The sequence below is a fragment of the Neophocaena asiaeorientalis genome, unplaced genomic scaffold, assembly GCF_003031525.2.
Source record: "Neophocaena asiaeorientalis asiaeorientalis breed wild unplaced genomic scaffold, Neophocaena_asiaeorientalis_V1.1 scaffold1021, whole genome shotgun sequence".
Classification (NCBI taxonomy): domain Eukaryota; kingdom Metazoa; phylum Chordata; class Mammalia; order Artiodactyla; family Phocoenidae; genus Neophocaena; species Neophocaena asiaeorientalis.
Window position 1 is genome coordinate 344973 of NW_020174371.1, and position 22803 is coordinate 367775.

Genomic DNA, 22803 nt, shown 5'->3' on the forward strand with positions numbered 1-22803 from the left:
TGTGTAAATGGAAGAGGAAATATATATATATATATATATATCACTTCTTCTTTATCCATTCATCTACTGATGAACACTTCGGTTGCTTCCATATCTTGGAAATTGTAAATAATGCTGCTATGAATATTGAGGTGCAAGTATCTTTTTGAATTAATGTTTTCAAGGTTTTTTGTTTTTTGGTTTTATTTTTTTTTATAAATACCCAGTAGTGGAATTGCTGAGTCATATGGTAGTTATATTTTGAGTTTTCTGAGAAATTTCCATACTGTCTTCAATAGTGGCTGCACCAATTTACATTCCCACCAACAGTGTCAAGGATTCCCTTTTCTCCATATCCTCACCAGCATTTGTTATTTGTGGTCCTTTTATTGATAGACATTCTGACAGGTGTGAGCTGATACCTCACTATGGTTTTTATTTGCAATTCTTTGATGATTAATGATGTTGAGCATCTTTTCATGTGCCTGTTGACCATCTGTATATCTTCTTTGGAAAAATGTCTATTCCAGTCTTCTTTTATTTCTTTTTCTGCTCTGATTGTTGTGGCTAGGCTTTCAAAACTATGTTGAGTAAAACTGGCAAAAGCAGACATCCTTGTCCTGTCCCTGATCTTAGAGGAAATGCTTTCATCTTTTCACCATTCTTTTTGGTTTCTTCAGTGATCTATTGGTGGCATATTGTTTAGCCTCCACATATTTGTATTTTTTTGCAGTTTTTTTTTCTTGTAGTTGATTTCTAATCTCACGGCATTGTGGTTGGAAAAGATGCTTGATATGATTTTAGTTTTCCTAAATTTCCAGAGGCTTAGTCTGTGGCCCAGCATGAGATCTATCGTGGAGAATGTTCCGTGTACACTTGAAAAGAATGTGTATTCTGCAGCTTTCAGATGGACTGCTTTATAAATATCAATTAAATCCATCTGGGCAAATGTGTCATTTAAGGCCTGTGTTTCCTTATTGATTTTCTGTCTGGATGATCTGTCCATTGATGTAAATGGAGTGTTAAAGTCCTCCACTATTTATTGTGTTACTGTCAGTTTCCCCTCTTATGTCTGTTAACATTTGCCTTATATATTCAGGTGCTTCTATGATTGTTGCATATATATTTATAATTGTTATCTCTTCTTCTTGGATTGATCCTTTGATCATTATGTCATATCCTTCTTTGTCTCATAACATTCTTTATTTTAAAGTCTATTTTGTCTAATAAAAATACTGATACTCTGGCTTTTTTTTGCTTTCCATGTGCATCAAATAACTTTTTCCATCCCCTCATTTTCTGTATGTGTCTTTAGATCTGAAGTGAGTCTCTTGTAGGCAGCATATATACAGGTCCTATTTTTGTATCCATTCATCCAGTCTGTGTTCTCTGGTTGAAGCATTCAGTCCACTTACATTTAAGGTACTATCAATATGTATGTTCCTATTGCAATTTTGTTAATTGTTTTGGATTTGTTTTTTATTTTTTAAGCATCATTATTGGAGTATAATTGCTTTACAATGGTTTGTTAGTTTCTACTGTATGACAAAATGAATCAGCTACATGTGTACATATTTCCCCATATCCCCTTCCTCTTGCGTCTCCCTCCCAACCTCGGTGTCCCATCTCTCTAGGTGGTCACAAAGCACCGAGCTGATCTCCCTGTGCCATGCGGTTGCTTCCCACTAGCTATCTATTTTACATTTGGTAGTGTATATATGTCCATCCCACTATCTCACTTCGTCCCAGCTTATCCTTACCCCTCCCTGTGTCCTCAAGTCCATTTTCTACATCTGCATCGCTATTCCTGTCCTGACCCTAGGTTCCTCAGAACTTTTTTTTTTTTTGAGATTCCAAATATATGTGTTAGCATATGGTATTTCTTTTTTACTTTCTGACTTATTCACTCTGTATGACAAACTCTGGGTCCTTCCACCTCACTACAAATAACTCAATTTTGTTTCTTTTTATGGCTGAGTAATCTTCCATTGTATGTATGTGCCACATCTTCTTTATCCATTCATCTGATGATGGACACTTAGGTTGCTTCCATGTCCTGGCTATTGTAAATAGTGCTGCAATGAACATTTTGGTACATGATTCTTTTTGAATTTTGGTTTTCTCAGGGTATATGCCCAGTAGTGGGATTGCTGGGTCGTATGGTAGTTATGTTTTTAGTTTTTAAAGGAGCCTCCATACCGTTCTCCATAGTGACTGTATCAGTTTACATTCCCACCAACAGTGCAAGAGGGTTCCCTTTTCTCCACACCTTCTCCAGCATTTATTGTATGTAGATTTTATGATGATGGCCATTCTGACCGGTGTGAGGTGATACCTCATTTTAGTTTTGATTTGCATTTCTCTAATGATTAGTGATGTTGAGTATCCTTTCATGTGTTTGTTGGCAATCTGTATATCTTCTTTGGAGAAATGTCTATTTAGGTCTTCTGCCCGTTTTTGGATTGGGTTGTTTGTTTTTTTGATATTGAGCTGCATGAGCTGCGTGTATAGTTTGGAGATTAATCCTTTGTCAGTTGCTTCATTTGCAAATATTTTCTGCCATTCTGAGAGTTGTCTTTTCGTCTTGTTTATGGTTTCCTTTGTGGTGCAAAAGCTTTGAAGTTTCAGTAGGTCCCATTTGTTTATTTTTGTTTTTATTTCCATTTCTCTAGGAAGTGGGTCAAAAAGAATCTGGCTGTGATTCCTGTCATAGAGTGTTGTGCCTAGGTTTTCCTCTAAGAGTTTTATACTGTCTGGCCTTACATTTAGGTCTTTAATCCATTTTGAGTTTATTTTTGTGTATGGTGTTAGGGAGTGTTCTCATTTCATTCTTTTACATGTAGTTGTCCAGTTTTCCCAACACCACTTATTGAAGAGGATGTCTTTTCTCCATTGTATATTCTTGCCTCCTTTGTCAAAATAAGGTGACCATATGTGTGTGGGTTTATCTCTGGGCTTTCTGTCCTGTTCCATTGATCTATATATCTGTTTTTGTACCAGTACCATACAGTCTTGATTACTGTAGCTTTATAGTATAGCCTGAAGTTAGGGAGCCTGATTCCTCCAGCTCCATTTTTCTTTCTCAAGATTGCTTTGTTATTTGGGGTCTTTTGTGTTTCTATACAGTTTGTGAAATTTTTTGTTCTAGTTCTGTGAAAAATGTCATTGGTAGTTTGATAGGGATTGCATTGAATTTGTAGATTGCTTTGGGTAGTATAGTCATTTTCACAATGTTGATTCTTTCAATCTAAGAATATGGTATATCTCTCCAACTGTTCATAACATCTTTAATTTCTTTCATCAGTGTGTTATAGTTTTCTGCATACAGGTTTTTTGTCTCCTTAGGTAGGTTTTTCCTAGGTATTTTATTCCTTTTGTTGCAATGGTAAATGGGAGTGTTTCCTTAACTTCTCTTTCAGATTTTTCATCATTAGTATATAGGAATGCAAGAGATTTCTGTGCATTAATTTTGTATCCTGCTATTTTACCAAATTCATTGATTAGTTCTAGTAGTTTTCTGGTAGCATCTTTAGTATTCTCTATGTGTAGTATCATGTCATCTGCAAACAGTGACAATTTTACTTCTTTTTTTCTGGTTTAGATTCCTTTAATATTTTTTCTTCTCTGATTGCCATGGCTAAAACTTCCAAAATTATGTTGAATAATAATGGTGAGAGTGGGCAACCTTGTCTTGTTCCTGATCTTAGTGGAAATGGTTTCAGTTTTTCACCATTGAGAATGATGTTGGCTGTGGGTTTGTCATATATGGCCTTTATTATATTGAGGTAAGTTCCCTCTATGCCTACATTCTTGAGGATTTTTATCATAAATAGGTGTTGAATTTTGTTGAAAGCTTTTTCTGCACCTATTGTGATGATCATATGGTTTTTCTCCTTCAATTTGTTAATATGGTTTATCACATTGATTGATTTGCGTATATTGAAGAATCCTTGCATTCTTGGGATAAACCCCACTTGATCATGGTGTATGATCCTTTTAATGGGCTGTTGGATTCTGTTTGCCAGTATTTTGTTGAGGATTTTTGCATCTATGTTCATCAGTGATATCAGCCTGTAGTTTTCTTATTTTGTGACATCTTTGTCTGATTTTGGTAGCAGGGTGGTGGTGGCCTTGTACAATGAGTTTGGAAGTGTTCCTCCCTCTGCTATATTTTGGAAGAGTTTGAGAAGGATAAGTGTTTACTCTTCTCTAAATGTTTAATAGAATTCACCTGTGAAGCCATCTGGTCCTGGGCTTTTGTTGTTGGAAGATTTTTAATCGCAGTTTCAATTTCAGTGCTTGTGATTGGTCTGTTTATATTTTCTATAGATTTGTTTTTGTAGGTCTTTTTTCCCTCCGTTCTTCTTTTGTTCTCTTCTCTTGTGATTCAGTGACTATTTTTAGTGTTATGTTTGGACTCCTTTTTCTTTTTTATATGTATATTTGTTATAGATTTTAGTTTCCTTGTTGGCATAAATTTTTTGTATAGCACTCTCTCTCTCTCTTTCTCTCTCTCTCTATATATATATACATATATATATGTATGTATATATATATATATATATATATATATATATATACCCATATGTATACATATAATGTGGGTGTGCTTGTTATAAGTTGCTGATCTCTTAATTTCAAATGTATTTTAGATACCCAAAATTTATACTGTCCTCCCCTAATGATTATTCTTTTTGAAATTATATTTTACATTTAATTGTTTTTGTATCCCTTAACTGCTTTTTGTAGATACAGATGATTGTACTACTTTTGTCTTTTAATATACTTGCTAGCTTTGTGTATGGATGATTTTGTACCTTTATTGTATATGTGACTTTACCAGTGAGGTTTTCTTTTTCATAATTTTATTGTTTCTATATGTGGCCTCTTCTCTTCCACCTAGAGAAGTTCCTTTAGCCTTTGTTTTAATGCTGCTTTGGTGATTGTAAATTCTTTTAGCTTTTGCTTGTGTGTAAAGGGTTTGATTTCTCCATCAGGTCTGAATGAAAGCCTTGCTAGGTAGAGTATTCTTGTTTGTAGGTTTTTCTCTTTCAGCACTTTAAGTATATTGTGCCAGTCCCTTCTAGCCTGCAGAGTTTCTGCTAAAAAATCGGCTGATAGACTTATGGGAATTCCCCTGTATGTTATTTTTTGTTTTTCCCTTGTTGCTTTTAACATTCTCTCTTTGTAATTTTTGTCATTTTGATTACAATGTGTCTTAGTGTGTTCCTCTGTGGGTTAATCCTATATGGGTCTCTGTGCTTCCTGGACTTCGATGACTCTTTCCTTTTATAGGTTAGGGAAGTTTTCAACTATTATCTCTTTACATGTTTTATTAGGCCCTTTCTCTCTCTTCTCCTTCAGGGACCCCTATAACATAAATATTAGTGCACTTGATGTTGTTCCAGAGGTCTCTTAAACTGTGCTGAATTCTTTTCATTCTTTTTTTTCTGTTCGGTAGCAGTGATTTCCACTACTCTGTCTTCCAGCACACTGATCTGTTCTTTTGCCACATTTAGTGTACTCTTGATTCCTTCTAGTGTACTTTTCATCTCGGTTATTGTATTCTTTAATTCTGTTTTGTTATTCTTTGTGTAATCTAATTCTTTGTTAAAAACTTCTAATTTCTCACTCTGTGTATCCATTTTCCTCTCGAGTTCTCTGATCATCTTTATGATCATTACTCTGAACTCTTTCTTGAGTTCAGAGTTTTCTATGATCATTTCTATGATCATTACTCTGAACTCTTTCTTGAGTTCAGAGTTTTCTATGATCATTTCTATGATCATTACTCTGAACTCTTTCTTGAGTTCAGAGTTTTCTACCCAACTCTTTCTTGGGTAGATTATGTATCCCCAAATCACTTATTTCTTCTTCTGGGGTTTTATCTCATTGCTTCATGTGAAACATATTCCTCTATCACCTCATTTGTTATAAATTTCTGTTTGTAGTTTTATGTGTATACACCTTGTATGACCTTGGAGAAGTGGCCCTTTATAGGTGATGTCCTATGTGACCCAGCTCTCTTCTCATCACCTAAGGGCCAGGGGCCAGCTGGTCCCAGGGTAGTGTCTGTCCTGTATTTTTGGACTTGGTCTTCAGGCTGCAGGACTGTAGTATTCTTCCTTCTAGTATCTACTCCCTCATAGGTGAGGCTGGTCTAGAGACTTGTGTTGGCTACCTGGCGGGTGGGGGGTGCCTGCCCACTGCTGAGTGAAGCTGGGTCTTGGCCCTCTGGTAGGCAGGGCCATGTCTCAGAGCATGTATAGAGACAGCTGTGGGCTCAAGAAGTCTTTAGGCAGCCTGTCAGCTGATGTTTGGGGCTCTGTCCCTGCTCAGTTTGTTGTTTAGCCTGTGGCTTCACATCACTGGCTGTTAGGTTGGGCCAGGTCTTGGTGCCAAAGATGTCAGCCTCCTGGGGAGCTCACACAGATGAATCCTCCCCAATATGTCTACCACAAGTGTCTATGTCCCCAGGGTGAGCCACAGTTGCCCCCTACCTCCCCAGGAGACCCTCCAAGACAGCAAGTGGTGTGGCCGAGGCTCCTATCAAATTACTGCTTTTGCCCTTGGTCTCAGTGCATGTGAGATTTTTTGTGAGCCCTTTAGTAGTGAAGTCTCTATTTCCTGCAATTATGTGGAGTTCCTGCAATCAAGCCCCACTGGCCTTTACATCCAAATGCTCTGGGGGTTCCTCTTCCTAGTGCTGGACCCCTGGGCCAGGGGGCCTGAAGTGGGGCTCAGAATTCTCATTCCTGTCTGAGAACCTCTGTAATATAATTATTCCCCAGTTTGTGGGTTGCCCACCCAGGAGGTATGGGATTTGATTTCATGAGCCTGCCACTCCTATACATCTTGTTGAGGTTCCTTCTTTATGGCTTTATTAGTAGAAGATCTTTTCTGATAGGTTCCAGTCTTTTTCATCAATGGTTTTCCTGCAGTTTGTTGTGATTTTGGTGTGCTTGTGAGAGCTTAGGGTCCTTCTACTCCACCATCTTGGCCACTCTCAGGACTAGGAATGCAGTACTGATACAGGATAAAATATGGATCACTTTTAAAATAATTATGTTGGATGAAAATAGCTGGGCAAAAAACAGTACATGCTGTAAGTTCCTAATTATATAAATTTACAAAATTCTAAGGATATGAGTGGAAGAGATTACAAAAGGATACTAGGAAGTATTTTGGTATGGTAGTTATGTTGATTGTTTTGATTGTGGTTATAGTTTCTCAAGTATATACCTATGTGATCAAAATGAACACAAAATATATGAACTCTTTTGTATGTTAATTGTATTTCAGTAAATATGGTAGGAAATAAAAGTATCTGTACTGTTGGTATTCAATATTGAGCTTCTAAATGCTGATTTTAGGAATAAAGTCTAATATCTGAAAATTCTATAGATGTTTTATAATTAAATGCTTTGATTTTGCCAGTTCTTTGTAAGAAATATTTATTTTACCATGTTGTAGATTTTATTTTCTACTGAGGACAAGTGAACTTTAAAGAGTAAATATCTATATTTATAAAATGTAAATATATTTCACAGAGATATATAAAAATATATGACTCACTTATTCTTTAATAACAAAATCAACAAATATCATCTTTTTTTATCAAATAGAGAAAGTAATAAAGGTTTATTTCAATTGAAGACTATGGCTAATTATGTGGAAATAACATGGTTTAGAAAGCTATCAAAGCAGAAAGAAAAATAGTTTAAAGGGGAGGAGAAAGAGCTTTGATTATAATAGTAAAAAATGAATGGAAAGTAAGAGCTAGACTCACAAATGCAGACACAATTATATGAGTTCATATACACAAACACAATAATATACAGCTTCATAAAGAAAAGAAATGCACAGAATCTGACAAACACACAATGCCTCATTAATGTATGCAAATAAGAAAATAATAGAAAGATGTCTGAGCCTTCCTTTGGTGCCCACTAGGATTCTAGAGCTAAACATTTTTAAAGCCATGTTTTGTTATCACACTGCAGGCATGTGGATTATAACTGTAATTATTTTCCCTGTAAGCCAGGGAAATATTTTCCACTCCTTATGTCTCTATTTGGCAAACAGCAAGTTTGCATTTAACTTAAATTTTGGGAGATTTAACATCTAATCACCAGACAGAGAGAAAGATTATATTTTAAACATTAAAATTTTCAGATTTTTCTCTATATAGTGCTGCTTTTAGTCCTACCCTTTTGTTTGTAGATGTCTGTTATTTTTAGTTTTATACAAAAAATAATTTTTAAAAAATCAGTGCTAAAGCAAGAAAATACTTAAAGTTTATCCTGTTCAACTGGGACGTAAGAGTATTTTTGTGTGTTTGTGTCTCTGTGTTGTTCCATTTTTTTAAAAAGTGGCTTATATATGTTTTAGTGACATATAATAGAATTGTGACTATATCTTAATCTACTGAACTGCAACTGTCTTTTGTACTTGCGGATGTCCATGATTCATTCCCTTTTTCTTTGCTCTTACTTTTTCTCTCTCAGAATTAATATACAGAGGTTTTCTAGCTTATGTTCATGCAACCACTTCAAATTAGAAATTTTTACTTTGTATATTTACCAATCTGTATTTTAAATAACATATTTTAAACATGGGAAAATTTGTATAGGTGATTTGGGACACTCCTTACCAAATTTATATTTAAAGGTTTTCTACAGGAGCAAGACCTTACAATACTGTTTCTTCTGTCTCACAAGTTCTCTCTTAACCTATTGATATGAAAAAATAATGCAGTTTTACACTCAAGTATCATTTCCTCTATGAAATATATTTTAACATCAAGCCCGGATTAAAAATACTAGGCCTTTGTGTTTTTATCCTTATCCCACTTATTCTCATATTACAAAGACATGTGTCCCTGACCCTTTATATCAAAAGCTCCTTCAGAGCAGGGTTCTCATGATACTTAAACCACATGAGGCAGGGAGAAAATTTTAATGCAAGAATCTGTGAATGAATAAATAAAATTGCCTCAAGTCATTTACACTATTTGTTTTTTTCTAAAGAATGCACCAATGTTGTTCACATAGTTGCATTTTACCTGAAACAGTTATTATGAATTATTATTTTTTTTATTATGAATTATTGCATATTAAATGTAAAGCATTCGGTTTTATAAAATTAATACCAGAAGAAACACTAATATTTTGTTAATCAATTCTTTCCCCAAGTGAGCTATTGAGAGGAGATATTCTAAATTACTTTAGATACGAATCTGTACTCATATGTTTATTTAAATGTGTTAGTTTATAAAGTTAAGGTTAAGAAATTTTTATTATGAATATCCCCAATAGACTAATGGATAGAGTTTTGTTGCTTTCTTCTCTTTCCAATCCCAACTGAAAAATGTATACATGTATGCATGTGTATTTGTGTATTATGCATGTGTATATGCATATCCATATATCTATGCATATATGTGTATATATTAATGTATATGCACAAATAATATATTTTATATTATTATATAATATATTCTATATATTACTTATTTTATATTGTGTACATTATATATTAATAAAATATGTATAAAATGAATAACATATGATATATTGCTATATGTAATATATCCTATTATAATTATAATAATAGGATATATTATATTATATATCATGTTATATTAGAGTGGTGAGAGCAGGCACCTTTGTTTTATTCCTGATCTTAGAGGAGAAGCTGTCAAGCATTCACCACTGAGTATGAAGTTAGCTGTGGGCTTGACATATATGTCCTTAATCACATTGAGGTATCCTTCTATACCCAATTTGTTGAGCATGTTACCATGAAAGGATTTGGATTTTGTCAAATGATTTTTTTACATCTATTGAGATCACCATATGAGTTTTTCTTTCATTCTATTCATGTGGTGTATCACCTTTATTGATTGGTGTATGTTGAATCATACTTATATCCCAGGGCTAAGTCCTACTTGTTCATGGTCCTTTTAATGTGCTGTTGAATTCAGTCTGCTAAGATTTATTTTAATATTTGCATCTATATCCATCAGGGATATTTTCTCATAGTGTCTTTATTGGGTATCAGGGTAATTCTGGCTTCATAAAATGAGTTTGGGTGTGTTCCTCCCTCTTCAAATTTTTGGAAGAGTCTAAGGAGGATTGGCATTAATTCTTTAAGTGTTTGATAGAACTCACCACAGAAACTATCTAGTCCTGAGTATTTCTTTTTTGGGAGATTTTTAATTGCTGGTTCAATCTGCTTACTTGTTTTTGGACTGTTCAGATTTTCTATTTATTCATGATTCTTTTGTGTCTTAAAAATCTTTTTAATTAGCTAATAATTCTGCTTATTCTAGTCTGTGCTGCGCTTGGTACATATCAGCCTATTCACTCATATATCTGCAGAAACTTGAAAGTTTTACTGGTGTCTGGCCTGTTACAGATGGTCACTTTCACATTCTGGGCAATGGCATTCTACTGAAATGATGGAGGTAACTGGAATGTATCACACACCATTTGGTACCAGTTCACATATCTGTAGAATTATAAGGCATGAAAGCAAAATCTGCAAGTCCTTTTGAATTGTATGCTTTGATATAGAATAGGGTAATTTATGCTGTATCTATTGGTCAAACCAAGTAACAAAGCTGGTCTTGATTCAAAGGGTGGGAAAATAGATATTACTTCTTAATGGGAGAGATGCAAAGTCTGTCATCTTTTTTGAAAGCTATTATATTTTATCTCTGTATTTTTCTAATTCCTGATTCTCTTCATCAACTTTAATATTTTCTCTGGTCCCCTTTATTGTCACAAAATATTAGATACCTTTGACATATTTGAACATTAAATCACCTCTAAACCCAACTCAGACATTGTTATAGTTCCCTCCTTTGTTGCTAGTAAGAATCTCCTGCTGCCAGCACCGTGGTCCAAAAGAGTCCCATCGGTTTGATTAGACCAGTCATATGAAAGAGGTATATTTGAATTTAAGTGTGATTTTTCAGGCCTTTTTACTTGCAATATAATGAAGGATGTGCACAATGTTCAGATCTTTTTGAATAATATGGGAACAAACACATTTCATGGATTTATTTATTTTTATCTCCACTTATATAACTGCAAAATTGAACAGCCACACTTCCCCTGCTTCTAGTAAAACTAGACTTTAAAATATGGGAACTGAAGTTCATATTCTTACTGAATTCACTAGACAAAATCACTCTACCAGAGGCTGGTAATTTTTCAACATATGCCAAGTATAAAATTGGCACCTGCTTTCTGTCAAATAAATTTCATGTTACTTTATTGTCATTCTTGGGTTTTGCTGTTGTTGTTTTGATTTATGAGTACCGTGTTTCTGTAATCAGAAGTTAAGGTAAAACTGTGTTTATCTAAGTCAACTGTTAACTCTCAGGTCACTTCCCAAAGAGCTTTCTTCCCCATTATTATTTTTCCTTAATAAATGCAAATTAAGTAATTATCTAGTTAAATTTTGACTAAGCATTATTCATTTGAGAAATTGTTGCTTAATAGTGCAAAGGAAGCATTTTTTTCACATTTGGCACTTTATAATAAACTCATTCTGATCTAAATTGATTGCTATGGGATTATCTTGGAGTCATTAAAATATTGCTTTATTGACATTTACTAATGTTTTTAATTAGCAATTTCAAATTCCAGTGTTTGGCATTAACTATGAACAGATATATTTTATTATATCCCTATAGCTGTTTATTCAGTTATGTTTGTTTATCCATTGAGTATTTTAAACACTTATTTGACATGTTTTGTGTTATATTTAAGCAGTCAATGTTTATAGTATATTAGATTAGCCTGTCTTTTTATAATAACAATATAGTTGAGATTCTGGACATCTCCGAACCTGAATTAAGGCAAAAGATATATTTTTGTTTTGTTTTATTACTTTTAAATAACTCAGTGAAATATTGAATTTGTCATAAATTTAAAAGATCTACATTCACACATAAAGCAAAGATGTCTCACTCTTCAAATACTGGTGTATTTCAAAAGCCAAAGAGTTTTGCTCAGAGTTGAAACATTATTCTCAACTGCCTTGATACTTTTTCTTTCTGGTAACTGTCATATTCGTTGTGTTGCTTCTACATTCCTACAAAGAAAAATCTTGATAAAGAAAAGGCCAATCACAAAAGTATAAGAGCAATCAATTCACCATTATTAACAGACAAGAGAACATTATTAGGGTAATAGGATAAGAGTGACTATTCTCCCTCCACATCCTCCATCTTTTGAATAATGTAAATTAGAGACCCCATACTTTGAATTAGTATTGAATGTGTATCTCACCTCCTAGCTGTTAGCTTGGTCATATTCCCTATGTAAACCAACTTCCTTGATATAAAACCAGCAAAACAGTATCAATTACACACTTGTTCTGATAAACAGACAAAATTAGACCCATGAGGTGATATGGATATGCACAGTTGGTGTTCATTACATGCAGTTTTTTTTCTTTACATTTTGTGTGTATGCTTTTTAGCAAGGATGGCAAAATGACTTGTATCTCTGTAAAATATAAGAATTTCTTAAAAAAAGGAAAGTGTATCAATTCTTTAAAAATGGGCATAACATAAAGTACCTGATTATAGGGAGCTTACTTGGGTTATCATTCAGCTATAAGTAAGTTTAGTTTGAATATTTTAAAATTCAGTTCTCAATGATTGAATGTAACCTGGAAACTGTTACAACTCTGAAATGAACTTAGGGTAAAAGGTCACATTGGTGACCTTGTGGTCTTTATAATCCTTTAGGATTTCAGGTCTGTACTTAAGTAGGGTCCTTTCCTGTTGTGTTTCTTCTGCTTGGAATGTTCTTCTTCAAGGTACTTTTACTGCTGCCTCCCCATCACTTATGGCTTTACTTTCCTGACAATACTAGCTAAAGGAAAAGTCTCTCATCAGTCACCCTTCCTCATATCACCTTATATTTTCATTCTTAGCACTCCTAAGAACAAGAAAGTATCTTGTTTGTTTATGTATGAATGTTTAATATCTGTCTCTTTTTAAAAGTATCTTGTTTGTTTATGTATGAATGTTTAATATCTGTCTCTTTTTATGCAAATTTTTAGAGGTTAAAACTCTAATTTTCTTTTTCACCCCTATATCTTCTGTATACAGAATAAAGTTTGATAAATAATATTCATTTGCCATATGTTAATATATGTTAACTGATGAACAGGTGAGAGTTTTCTAGTCTGCAATCTTTTCATTTCTTTATATTCTTTCTGAGCTTTTACAGTCTATGAATTGACAGCTCTAGATGGACCTGTGTGCTGTTTATCTTGGAACATGAACAGCCAATTGATTATAGCTTAGCTGTGCCCAACAATGAAAACATGCCTTATGATTCTGGCCTATTGAGGCTACCAAAATGGTGTATAAGGGGTTCAGTCTAAATTAGGAATAACATGAAGCAGCATCAAATACCAACCACTTTGACTGCTAAAAAGAAAAGAATGTATGGCATTTTAAGGTAAATTTTAATGTATAAAATAGAAAGAATATTTTGAAAGTTTAAAATTGAGGATCTTTTTATAAAGTCAACCTCAATGTGCATGATAAAACATCTATGTTCAAACTTCATTTTTATGCCAGTAGCTTTGGATATTAAAAGGATTGATACTTTTGAAAAGGAACTCCTATAGCTATTTTAGTTCTCTGTCCCATTACACTTCATCTTCTTACTGCTTAGTTTTGAGCTCAAAATTTGATACAGGCTCTTCCTGTATGAATATTAGAGGATCTTTAATAAAATGAAACTCAAGGGTGAGATTCATCAACTAGAGAAATGTAGGGTTTTTTTCATGCAATTTAATAACATCAAATGGCCTCTATAATCATTTCCATATAAAGCATCAAAAATGGCTTAACTGGGCTCATGCAGGTAGTTAAAAATACACTCAGATCATATACAAGTATAGCAATTTTATTTAAATTACGTTTTATTATTCTTTTTGTATATAGTACAAACTAGATGGGCTATTTGACATTTAGTATTTAAGTTTTCTAGGGTTGGACATAGAAACATTGAAATAGAGGGATGAAAGGAATACTTAGACAATTTATACACATTAGACTTAGGACTGGCCATACCTAATCTTGTGACAAATCGTTGTTAATACTACAATTAGAGACCCTCTGGATAGACGCATTAATAATAGTCCATAAAATTTCAGTAAGGTAATCATTATATATACACATATGAAGCTATAATTGAGGTAAATCCTGAGCACATGTGAATTTTGAGAAGTAAATATTCAAAAGGAGCTACTTTAGCTGTAGCCTTTAGCAGGAGAAACTGATTTTTCCATTAACCTTATTAGTGTAGGGGATGCTCAAGGAGAATTTTAAAAGGAAACATATATTAAAAATGTTAGAAGAAAATATATTTCCAACTAAATTTGAAATTAAATGATGTGATACAAGTAGAAAAAGAAAATCACAAAAATTACAAGGAGTTAACTGAGTTTCTCATGCTAGTTTGCCCACATAGGAAGAGTTGGACTTTGAGGAAGTGAAAGTACTTCAGTGAGCCTCATTTTCACACCTATAAAATGACGAGAGCACTACTTTCACCTGAACAGTATGATTAGGATTAATCTTTTAGGATTATAGATAAATATTCTAGAGTATTATTCAATATTTTGTTTTCAACAATTTATTGTAGGACTTATCTAGTGAAATAAGGCATCAAAGATAAATAAAAGATATAAAGATTGGAAGGAAAATTAAAACTCATTGTTTGCAGACAATATATTTGAATAAATTCATCAAATTACTGGAAATAATGAGTAACTAACATAATACACAAAGTTAATATACAAAAACAAAACAAAACAAAAACCTTGTCCTTCTAAACAGTACCAATGATGTGGAAGTGAATTTACATGTAATCTAGAAGAAGAAAACAAAAAAATCAGCAATATATCTAAAGAAATATGTACAAAACCTCTCAGTAAAATATTAAGAGCACTCTTGAAAAAATTCAATCAGTTGAGATATATGATGTTAATTGATTACAGCACTCAGTATTATAAAGATGCCAATTCACTCCAAATTAAATTATAGATTCAAGAGAATATCTCAAACTAACAGCAAATTTTTTGTGTGAAAAATGACAAGTTGATTCTAAAATTTATATTGAAATACAAAATATTGATAATAGTTATGATTTTGAATAACAAAGTTCGAGTACTTACACAATCAGAAATCAACACTTACTTACTAGAATTAATCATTAATATGACCAAGAAATATTGGTTGAGTGGTATATAAAATATGTTAATAGAAGAAATTAAAGACTCTAAAAATCTGCCTACCCTTTGAAGTTTCCTGCAATCATAGTGTCATATACTGTAGAATAATAAAAATGAATTAGGTACTGTTATGGCACACTATTTGGATATTTCTCTAAACGATTTTATGAAAGAATCCAAACAATACAAATATTCACAAAATGCATATTGAGCTAAAATAAACAACTGGGTTGTCAAATGAAACTCTTGTGAATTATCCATATTACTAATAATTTTAAGATTAAAAGATGTCAATAAATAATTGCAAATTAGGCTTAGGTCTCCCCATGTCCTTCCTTTCATCATTGAACATGGAGTCTTTGCCTAGCATAGTTGAGATCTCTAATGAAGTATACAAATCATCTCACATATCGAGAAGCATCTAGGTCATAAGATACCTATAGTTAATACTCCCAGAAAGTTACGTAGCTCACTTCACATTTAATGAGGATGTATTCTTCATAAATCTATATATTGAAGATTTACTTACCATCAGCAGTTATAAAACAGGGTATGGTGCTATAAGAATTTCCTAGATATGTACTCTTCTCCTACCAATTACCATTATTGCCTTTACTGGTAGATCAATGATCAACATACTTACATGGATATTGATCAGGCTCCCTGCCTTCTTTCTTTTCCCAGGAACAAACTCCAGTAGTTGAGTAAGGAGTGAATCAGAAGCCAGTTGCTTTTGTTTCTTCATACATACATGCATACATACATATATACATACATACTAATAATTTTATATACATGGAATTTCTCTGGAAGGACCCATGAAAAATAATAATTGTGGTAGCTTCTGCAGAAAAAAGTTGTGAACTGGCTGTTGACATGTAGGAGAAATTTTTGTTTTTTGCTTTTTTTAATAGTACATCCTTTCTTACCTTGTGGCTTTTGTACCATGTATATTAATTAATATTTAGAAAATAATCTAATCTTTGGATTTTGAAAAGTTTTCTCCTTGAAAATGATACCAAAACAAAACAAAAAACTATTTGAGCAGCAAAGTTTATGATAACTGTGTATGGATTGTGTATTGCTGCGATAACTATAAAGGTGTGCTACTCACATCTTGTTTTAAGAGAGAATTTGTTCAGCTGCAGGGAATGAAAATAGTAAATTATCTCTGGATGCAGCATTTTCATGATCTACCTCAGTTTTCTAGGACAGCTCCCAGTTGATGATTGACTAGTATAAGGGTTTCAGTGCCTGTCTACCTCAGCTGAATATGGAACTTCTCAGAAGAGTCATATTTACTCTAGAATCCCCCACTGGTTTTATGAAGACTGTCAAATTTTTTCCACATTTGGTGGGTCTCCAGGACCAATTTCATTGCCTCCCCACTTTCCTTCAAAGTTTCAGATTTAGTCTGAAGCTTAGTCTGAAAGCCTTTTCTTCATAATTATTCCTTCTTTCTTTCTTATCCATCATAATAAAATACTGACATTCCTAATTCTCATTTTCTGCTTCTCAGAGAACCAAACTAATACAGCTTGTATGAGGAATGGTTCAAGCCAGTAAAATGACGGTTTAGGACTGGATCTCTCAAGGCTTGGCTGGTAGTGAAGACTGATCTGTAAGGTAGGTGGAACATGCATAGTCCTTGATACCAGATTGTAGTCTAGTTATTTAAACTTTCACCTGTGTTGATTTGATTATGTTCCGATGGAAAGGAATACCCAGGCTGTTACAATGATTCAGTCATTTGAAAAGTAAAGGGTAGAGAATAAAATACGTAAGAACCATGGATTTACTGGTTGTTATTAAATTTCACTGATGTCCTATCGAGAGATAGTGATCAAGTGTGGAGAGTTAAGTGCCATTTGTGAATGGCAACTAAATGTGAAGTGCAAAGGGGTCTCTGTGGTAACTCTCATAGGGCCCCTATCTTCTGAAATGAAAAAGAAAAAGAAAATCTGAAGATCAAATCCAGGATCCATTAGTTGGGGTCCCTTAGCTTTAAAGACTGTTGAATCTTTACTCCAGGCAGGTCTGCAATGCCAAATTCAGTGCCCTTGTTGGAAAACCTGGAACTTTTATGCCAGGGACATATACATTGATAGCCTTGGAGACCAAAAGTGCCATGATCTCCCTGACTAGTGTCCTTCCCTTGTTAGAAGGAAACCACACAGAGACAAGGTAATGAATAGAGTCTTGGCTAAAGTCATCATTAACGTGGCTCTTCTGGGTTTCCAAGTGTATAACTCAGAGTGACACTTGACATTTGTATAACTTCTCACATTTGTCCTTAGATTGTGGGGTAAAAGCTATTATAGTGGAAAAGATAAAGTGGAAGCCTCTGAAACTCACTTCCCCATCTCAATCAACAATCAGTATAGCAAATCACAAACAGTATTATAACCTGGGTTGAGTAGTGAAGTGATGCTAGGCTTAGGGATCTTAAGAGTTCAGGAAGAGAGATGCCTATTATGTCTCAAGTTTTATTCACCATTCTGGCCACTGAAGAAAAATATCCTGAAAAATGACTCAAAGGCTAACACTAGATTAGCTAAGTAGCATTCTGGAGTGCAGTTGCTGGGCAGGAGATGGCACATTTGCTAGAGCAGATTAATGTGTTTTCAAGATATAAAGGCATTCACTGCCTAATTCTGCTTCCCTCCACTTCTTTTTCTCAAAGGATTTACCCTCTAACATACTGCTCTAATACACTGACAATATGCCCTCTAACATACTGTTCTAATACACTGCCAATATACCCTCTAACGATGATATACTTCATTTCAGCATCTCCTTACTGAAGGACTCAACAAGTACAATTGACAAACATGACAACAGTCAAAGAATGATTAACACATATCTTGAGTATGAGAATGTTGATCTCTGTGACCCTGCTGTAGCTCAAAATGGTGAGAATGGGAATAGAATTCTCATCAGTATAAGTGAACATCTCCATCTGGAAATGTTTGCAACCAAATATTTGAGATTAGTTTTCCAGGGCCTTTGTTTTGTAGTCAAGAATATGCTTTTCCTGAGGTTGGGTGTGAGTACATTTGTTCCGTGTTACAGATAGTTACAGATCTTTGTTCACTGTACTGATGATGCCTAGGAGAACAATAAGAGATTCACAGGTAAAAATGCTGTGAATCACTGTAAGGTGGTGATCTGAGGTTGTTTTAAGCTGTTATATTCATGCTAATTTTTTATGAAGCAATAGAAAACAAATACACTCCAGGGTAACTACATAATTAATGTCTTATAAGTACTTATCTTAATGGCCACCCTTCTACCTTTCTGTATGTGAGAACTAGGATGGTTTAGCATTTAATATTTCTATTTGCTTAACTATGGGAAAGGATCCATATATGCTAGTTAAATACATTTCTGTGTATTGGTAAATATTTGATATTTTATTTACCTCATTTTCCCTTCACTGTTCCTGCTCTTTGTTATTGCAAATATAATCATATGAGAGCCATCTTAATATTTTTTGTTTATTTGTATTCCACTCATTGGCATCATCTATTTAATATATTCTAGCAGTATCACAGAAGCTTTTGTTATAAAAATACAGAGATCTTGTTATTCAGCATTCAGTATTCCAGCAGAAGACATTTAATAACATTAAGCATGCTATTGTTCCATATTCACATTATTTCCTCTGGATATACATGTTTTTGGAAATTCTTAGAAGAAATTCTTCCAAAAATGTATAAAACTTTTCTGGGATTGTGAGGTTATTGGAATTCTCTAGAGGAATAATAACTTTATTTTTTAAAATATTCCTATTAATAATGTCAACACTAAATATAAACTCTTTTCTTAATTAACATCTTTGTTTTGCTATTAAATACCAATTTAGGAATGATCACATTATGCTGAAAAGAATGTTTGATCTATTCCCAGGTCCACTGTAGGGAATTTGCCCATGACTAGGGAGCTGGATGAGAGGGGAGATGGATACATTTACAAACCACAGAAAGGCTCTCTTTGAGAATTACAGGTCACAACTACAAAGACTACTTCACCATGTAGTAAATGGGTTATCACTGAGTATGTTTAATTATAAGTGAGCTAGCCATCATTTAAAGAAACTTTAGAATACATTCTACTGTATTGGGTAGGGTACAATTAATACACCTTATAACTATTTTACAACTTATAACACTTTATAATTCATAACATGTAACTCGGTGTAAGACTGCCTTGAATTCAGGGAGTCTCCAGTGGTTAGATATTGAGAGATGCTTCTGTGAATCTCCATTTTACAGCTAAGAAAACTAAGTGGTGAAGATTATGGGGAAAGGCACTCATATCTAACCAATTCTAAGAATCACCACCCCTTCTATATAGGTGTGTAAAATCATTTGTATTTTTAACCCCTGAACAACAGAATATAAAGGAAAATCCTTCATAACTAGTTAAGAATGGGGGAAATAAGGCATTTTTCTGCAAAACACACTGCCAGAGTCAGGCTTAGGCAATCCATGGCACAGATTTCTACCTTTAAAAGTGACTTGAAAAAGACTTGGTAGCTCAAGTTCTGCCGCAAAATTATCTCCCCCATAACCTATCATAACAACTGACGGTGACATGTGACTTCTGCTTAAATTTTATTGACCAGATCAGCCACATGGCTTTGCAAGGGAACTGAGAGTAGATAAGAAAATAGAATAGTCCATATGCTTTGTTATCTATCCAAATATCTTAAAATACTGCCACTTAATACACTTTAGAATGAAAAAATATAAAAATCATGTTAACTGAAAAGAAAGTTCCTTAAAAATGACCCATTTTTAAATGGTAAAGACAACCAAAAATACTCACCACCATAAAAACAATGAGAACACAGAGGGGGAAAAAAATCTGTCAAAATCAATGTCTTCAGAACACAGGAAATTAAATTAAAAGCTTGCAGCAGTCCTGAGTGTTTATTCAAGAAAATTGGTTTAATCTTAGTAATAATAGCAAGGTTTGTGGCACTTTAACTTGCTCTATTCCCGTCCTTTGTCCCTCAATTTACGTTAGCCTGAAAACCAACAGCCTCATAATTATAATAGTGGTAAAAAACAGCAAACTGACAGCCACTGGAGAGGCCTACCAGGTTTGGATATCTAAAATAAAAAGCCCAAAGTTTAGTGAATTATTATTTGACCTGTCTGGACAGCTACCTGAAATACTTGATTCTCTGGGCTTTTCTATATTTGATGTGCCAAGGAGCTTGTTCTTTGCAAACAGCCCTATCCTCCAGGCATTTTTCAAAACAAACAGTGGCAATTGTTTAATAACACAACTGCCTGAGGTGGTGATAACAGTTGGAGCCAACAGAATTGTGACCAAGAAACTTAAAAGGAAAAAATGGAGAATGCAATATTCAAAGGGCACTTAGAAAACCTCTGACATACCCTGACATTCTGGAAGACCACATACTTGTACAGAGCTGTGTGCATACCCAGGATTTGCACAAGCCCACGAAAGACCTGAGAAGGTCCTAAACTCTAAACTCTGGCTGACTTAAGACTGTAAGCAAACAGGAAGTAAAAATGAAGCTAGACTTGAAAATTGCCTGGCAGAACATTAAAAGACACATACACAAACACAAACACAGATTACTTTGGCAAAAACTAGAAGATGAATTGGTTCAAATAATTTACAGGAATCTCTTAAGTGATCATTAAGTGGACTGAAGAGCCTTTAGTGGCTTTAAAACAGAGATCTCATGTAACAAATAAAGAGATTTTTAAGAATTAGTACAAAGAAATTACTAAATGAATATGTAGCAAGCATAAAAACAACAACAAGCAACAACAATAGGGAACCCTGAGATTGGGAGTAAGGAGGGATTATTTCAAAGTTGCCACATTTAAAATATTAACTACATATGCAAAGTGATAGAACAACAAATCCTGAGGAGAGGGAAACAAATAATTCGCAGAGTGGCTACATTTTATTTATTTATTTATTTATTTTGCAGTACACGGGCCTCTCACTGCTGTGGCCTCTCCCGTTGCGGAGCACAGGCTCCGGACGCGCAGGCTCAGCGGCTGTGGCTCACGGGCCTAGCCGCTCCGTGGTATGTGGGATCTTCCCGGACCGGGGCACGAACCCGTGTCCCCTGCATCGGCAGGCAGACTCTCAACCACTGTGCCACCAGGAAAACCCTACATTTTATTATTTTAAAAGTTCAGTTTTCAAAAAACTTGAGAGAAATGCAAAAAGACAAAAGTATAGTCCATACCCAGGGGAAAACAAGGTGCAGCCAATAGGAACTATACCTGAGGAAGTCTAGAATGTCAATGAATAGATATATTATTATTTTTTAAATGAACCAAATAGAAACTCTGGAGTTGAAAATACAAAAACTGAAAGGAAAAATTCACTGTAGTGTCTTAACAACATATTTGCACATACAAAATAAATCATTATCAAACTTGAATACGGCAATTGAGACTATCCCATATGAGGAACAGAACAGAAAAAAATAAAGAAAGATGAACAGAGCCTCAGAGATGTGTGTGACACTATCAAATATACCAAAATTTTCATAATGGGAGTCCCAGAAAAAGAGAAGAGAAAGGGACAGAGAGAATATTTAAGGACATAATTTCCAAAACTTCCCAAAACTGATGAAAAACATTGGTCTGATTTTCAAACATTGAAGCAATTTGATTGAAAAACACACCCAAGTATTTTAACAAACTCCAAGTAAAATAAACTCAAAGAAAGCCACACCTACACTCATCATGGTAAAATTGTCAACATCCAAAGAGAAAAAAAAAGAAAATCTTGAAAACAGAATGAGAAAATATATTATCACATGAAAGTGTGGACAAGAACCATTGCCTGTCATTTCAGTAAACAGAATTTTGCAATGACATTCCAATAGACAACTAATGTTGCCTGCCATCAAGTCATCAGCAACTCCAGCTGTGCAGATGCTGCACCCTGAGGGGAATTCAGGATGAAGAAAAACAGGACACTGACCCTAGATATTTAAGATACATACCTAAGGAATAATTTCAATGAGCCCAAACTCTTGCATCTTCCCATACATGGAAAATCACTAAAATCATTAACTTGAGATGCCTGTTTTTTGTGATTAGCAGTAATCTTGCAATCTTCAACTGCATTTTTTTTTCAGCAAAAACTCCTATATTTCCAGGCTCCTCCCTTATCTCTTCAGAGCAGCTCCTCAGAGCCATCTGAGAGGCTGTTTCCTTGGCTATATTCCTCAGTAAAGTCCCCGAATAAAATGTAACTTTCAACTTTTAGGTTACGGGTTTTTCTTCAGTGGACGAAAGGAATCCTCAAGAAGATTAACAGCTGACTTTGTATCATGGAAACCTGAAGGCAAATGGATGACACATTCAGGTATTTAAAGAAAAAAATAATGTAAAGCAAGTATTCTATATTTAACAAAATTATACTTCAAAAATTAAGGAGAATTTAAGGCATTACAGGAAAACAAAATTGAGAAAATTTGTTGCTAGTAAACTTGAATTATAAGAAAAAGTAAAAGGAGTCATTATGGCTGAAATAAAAAAGACACTA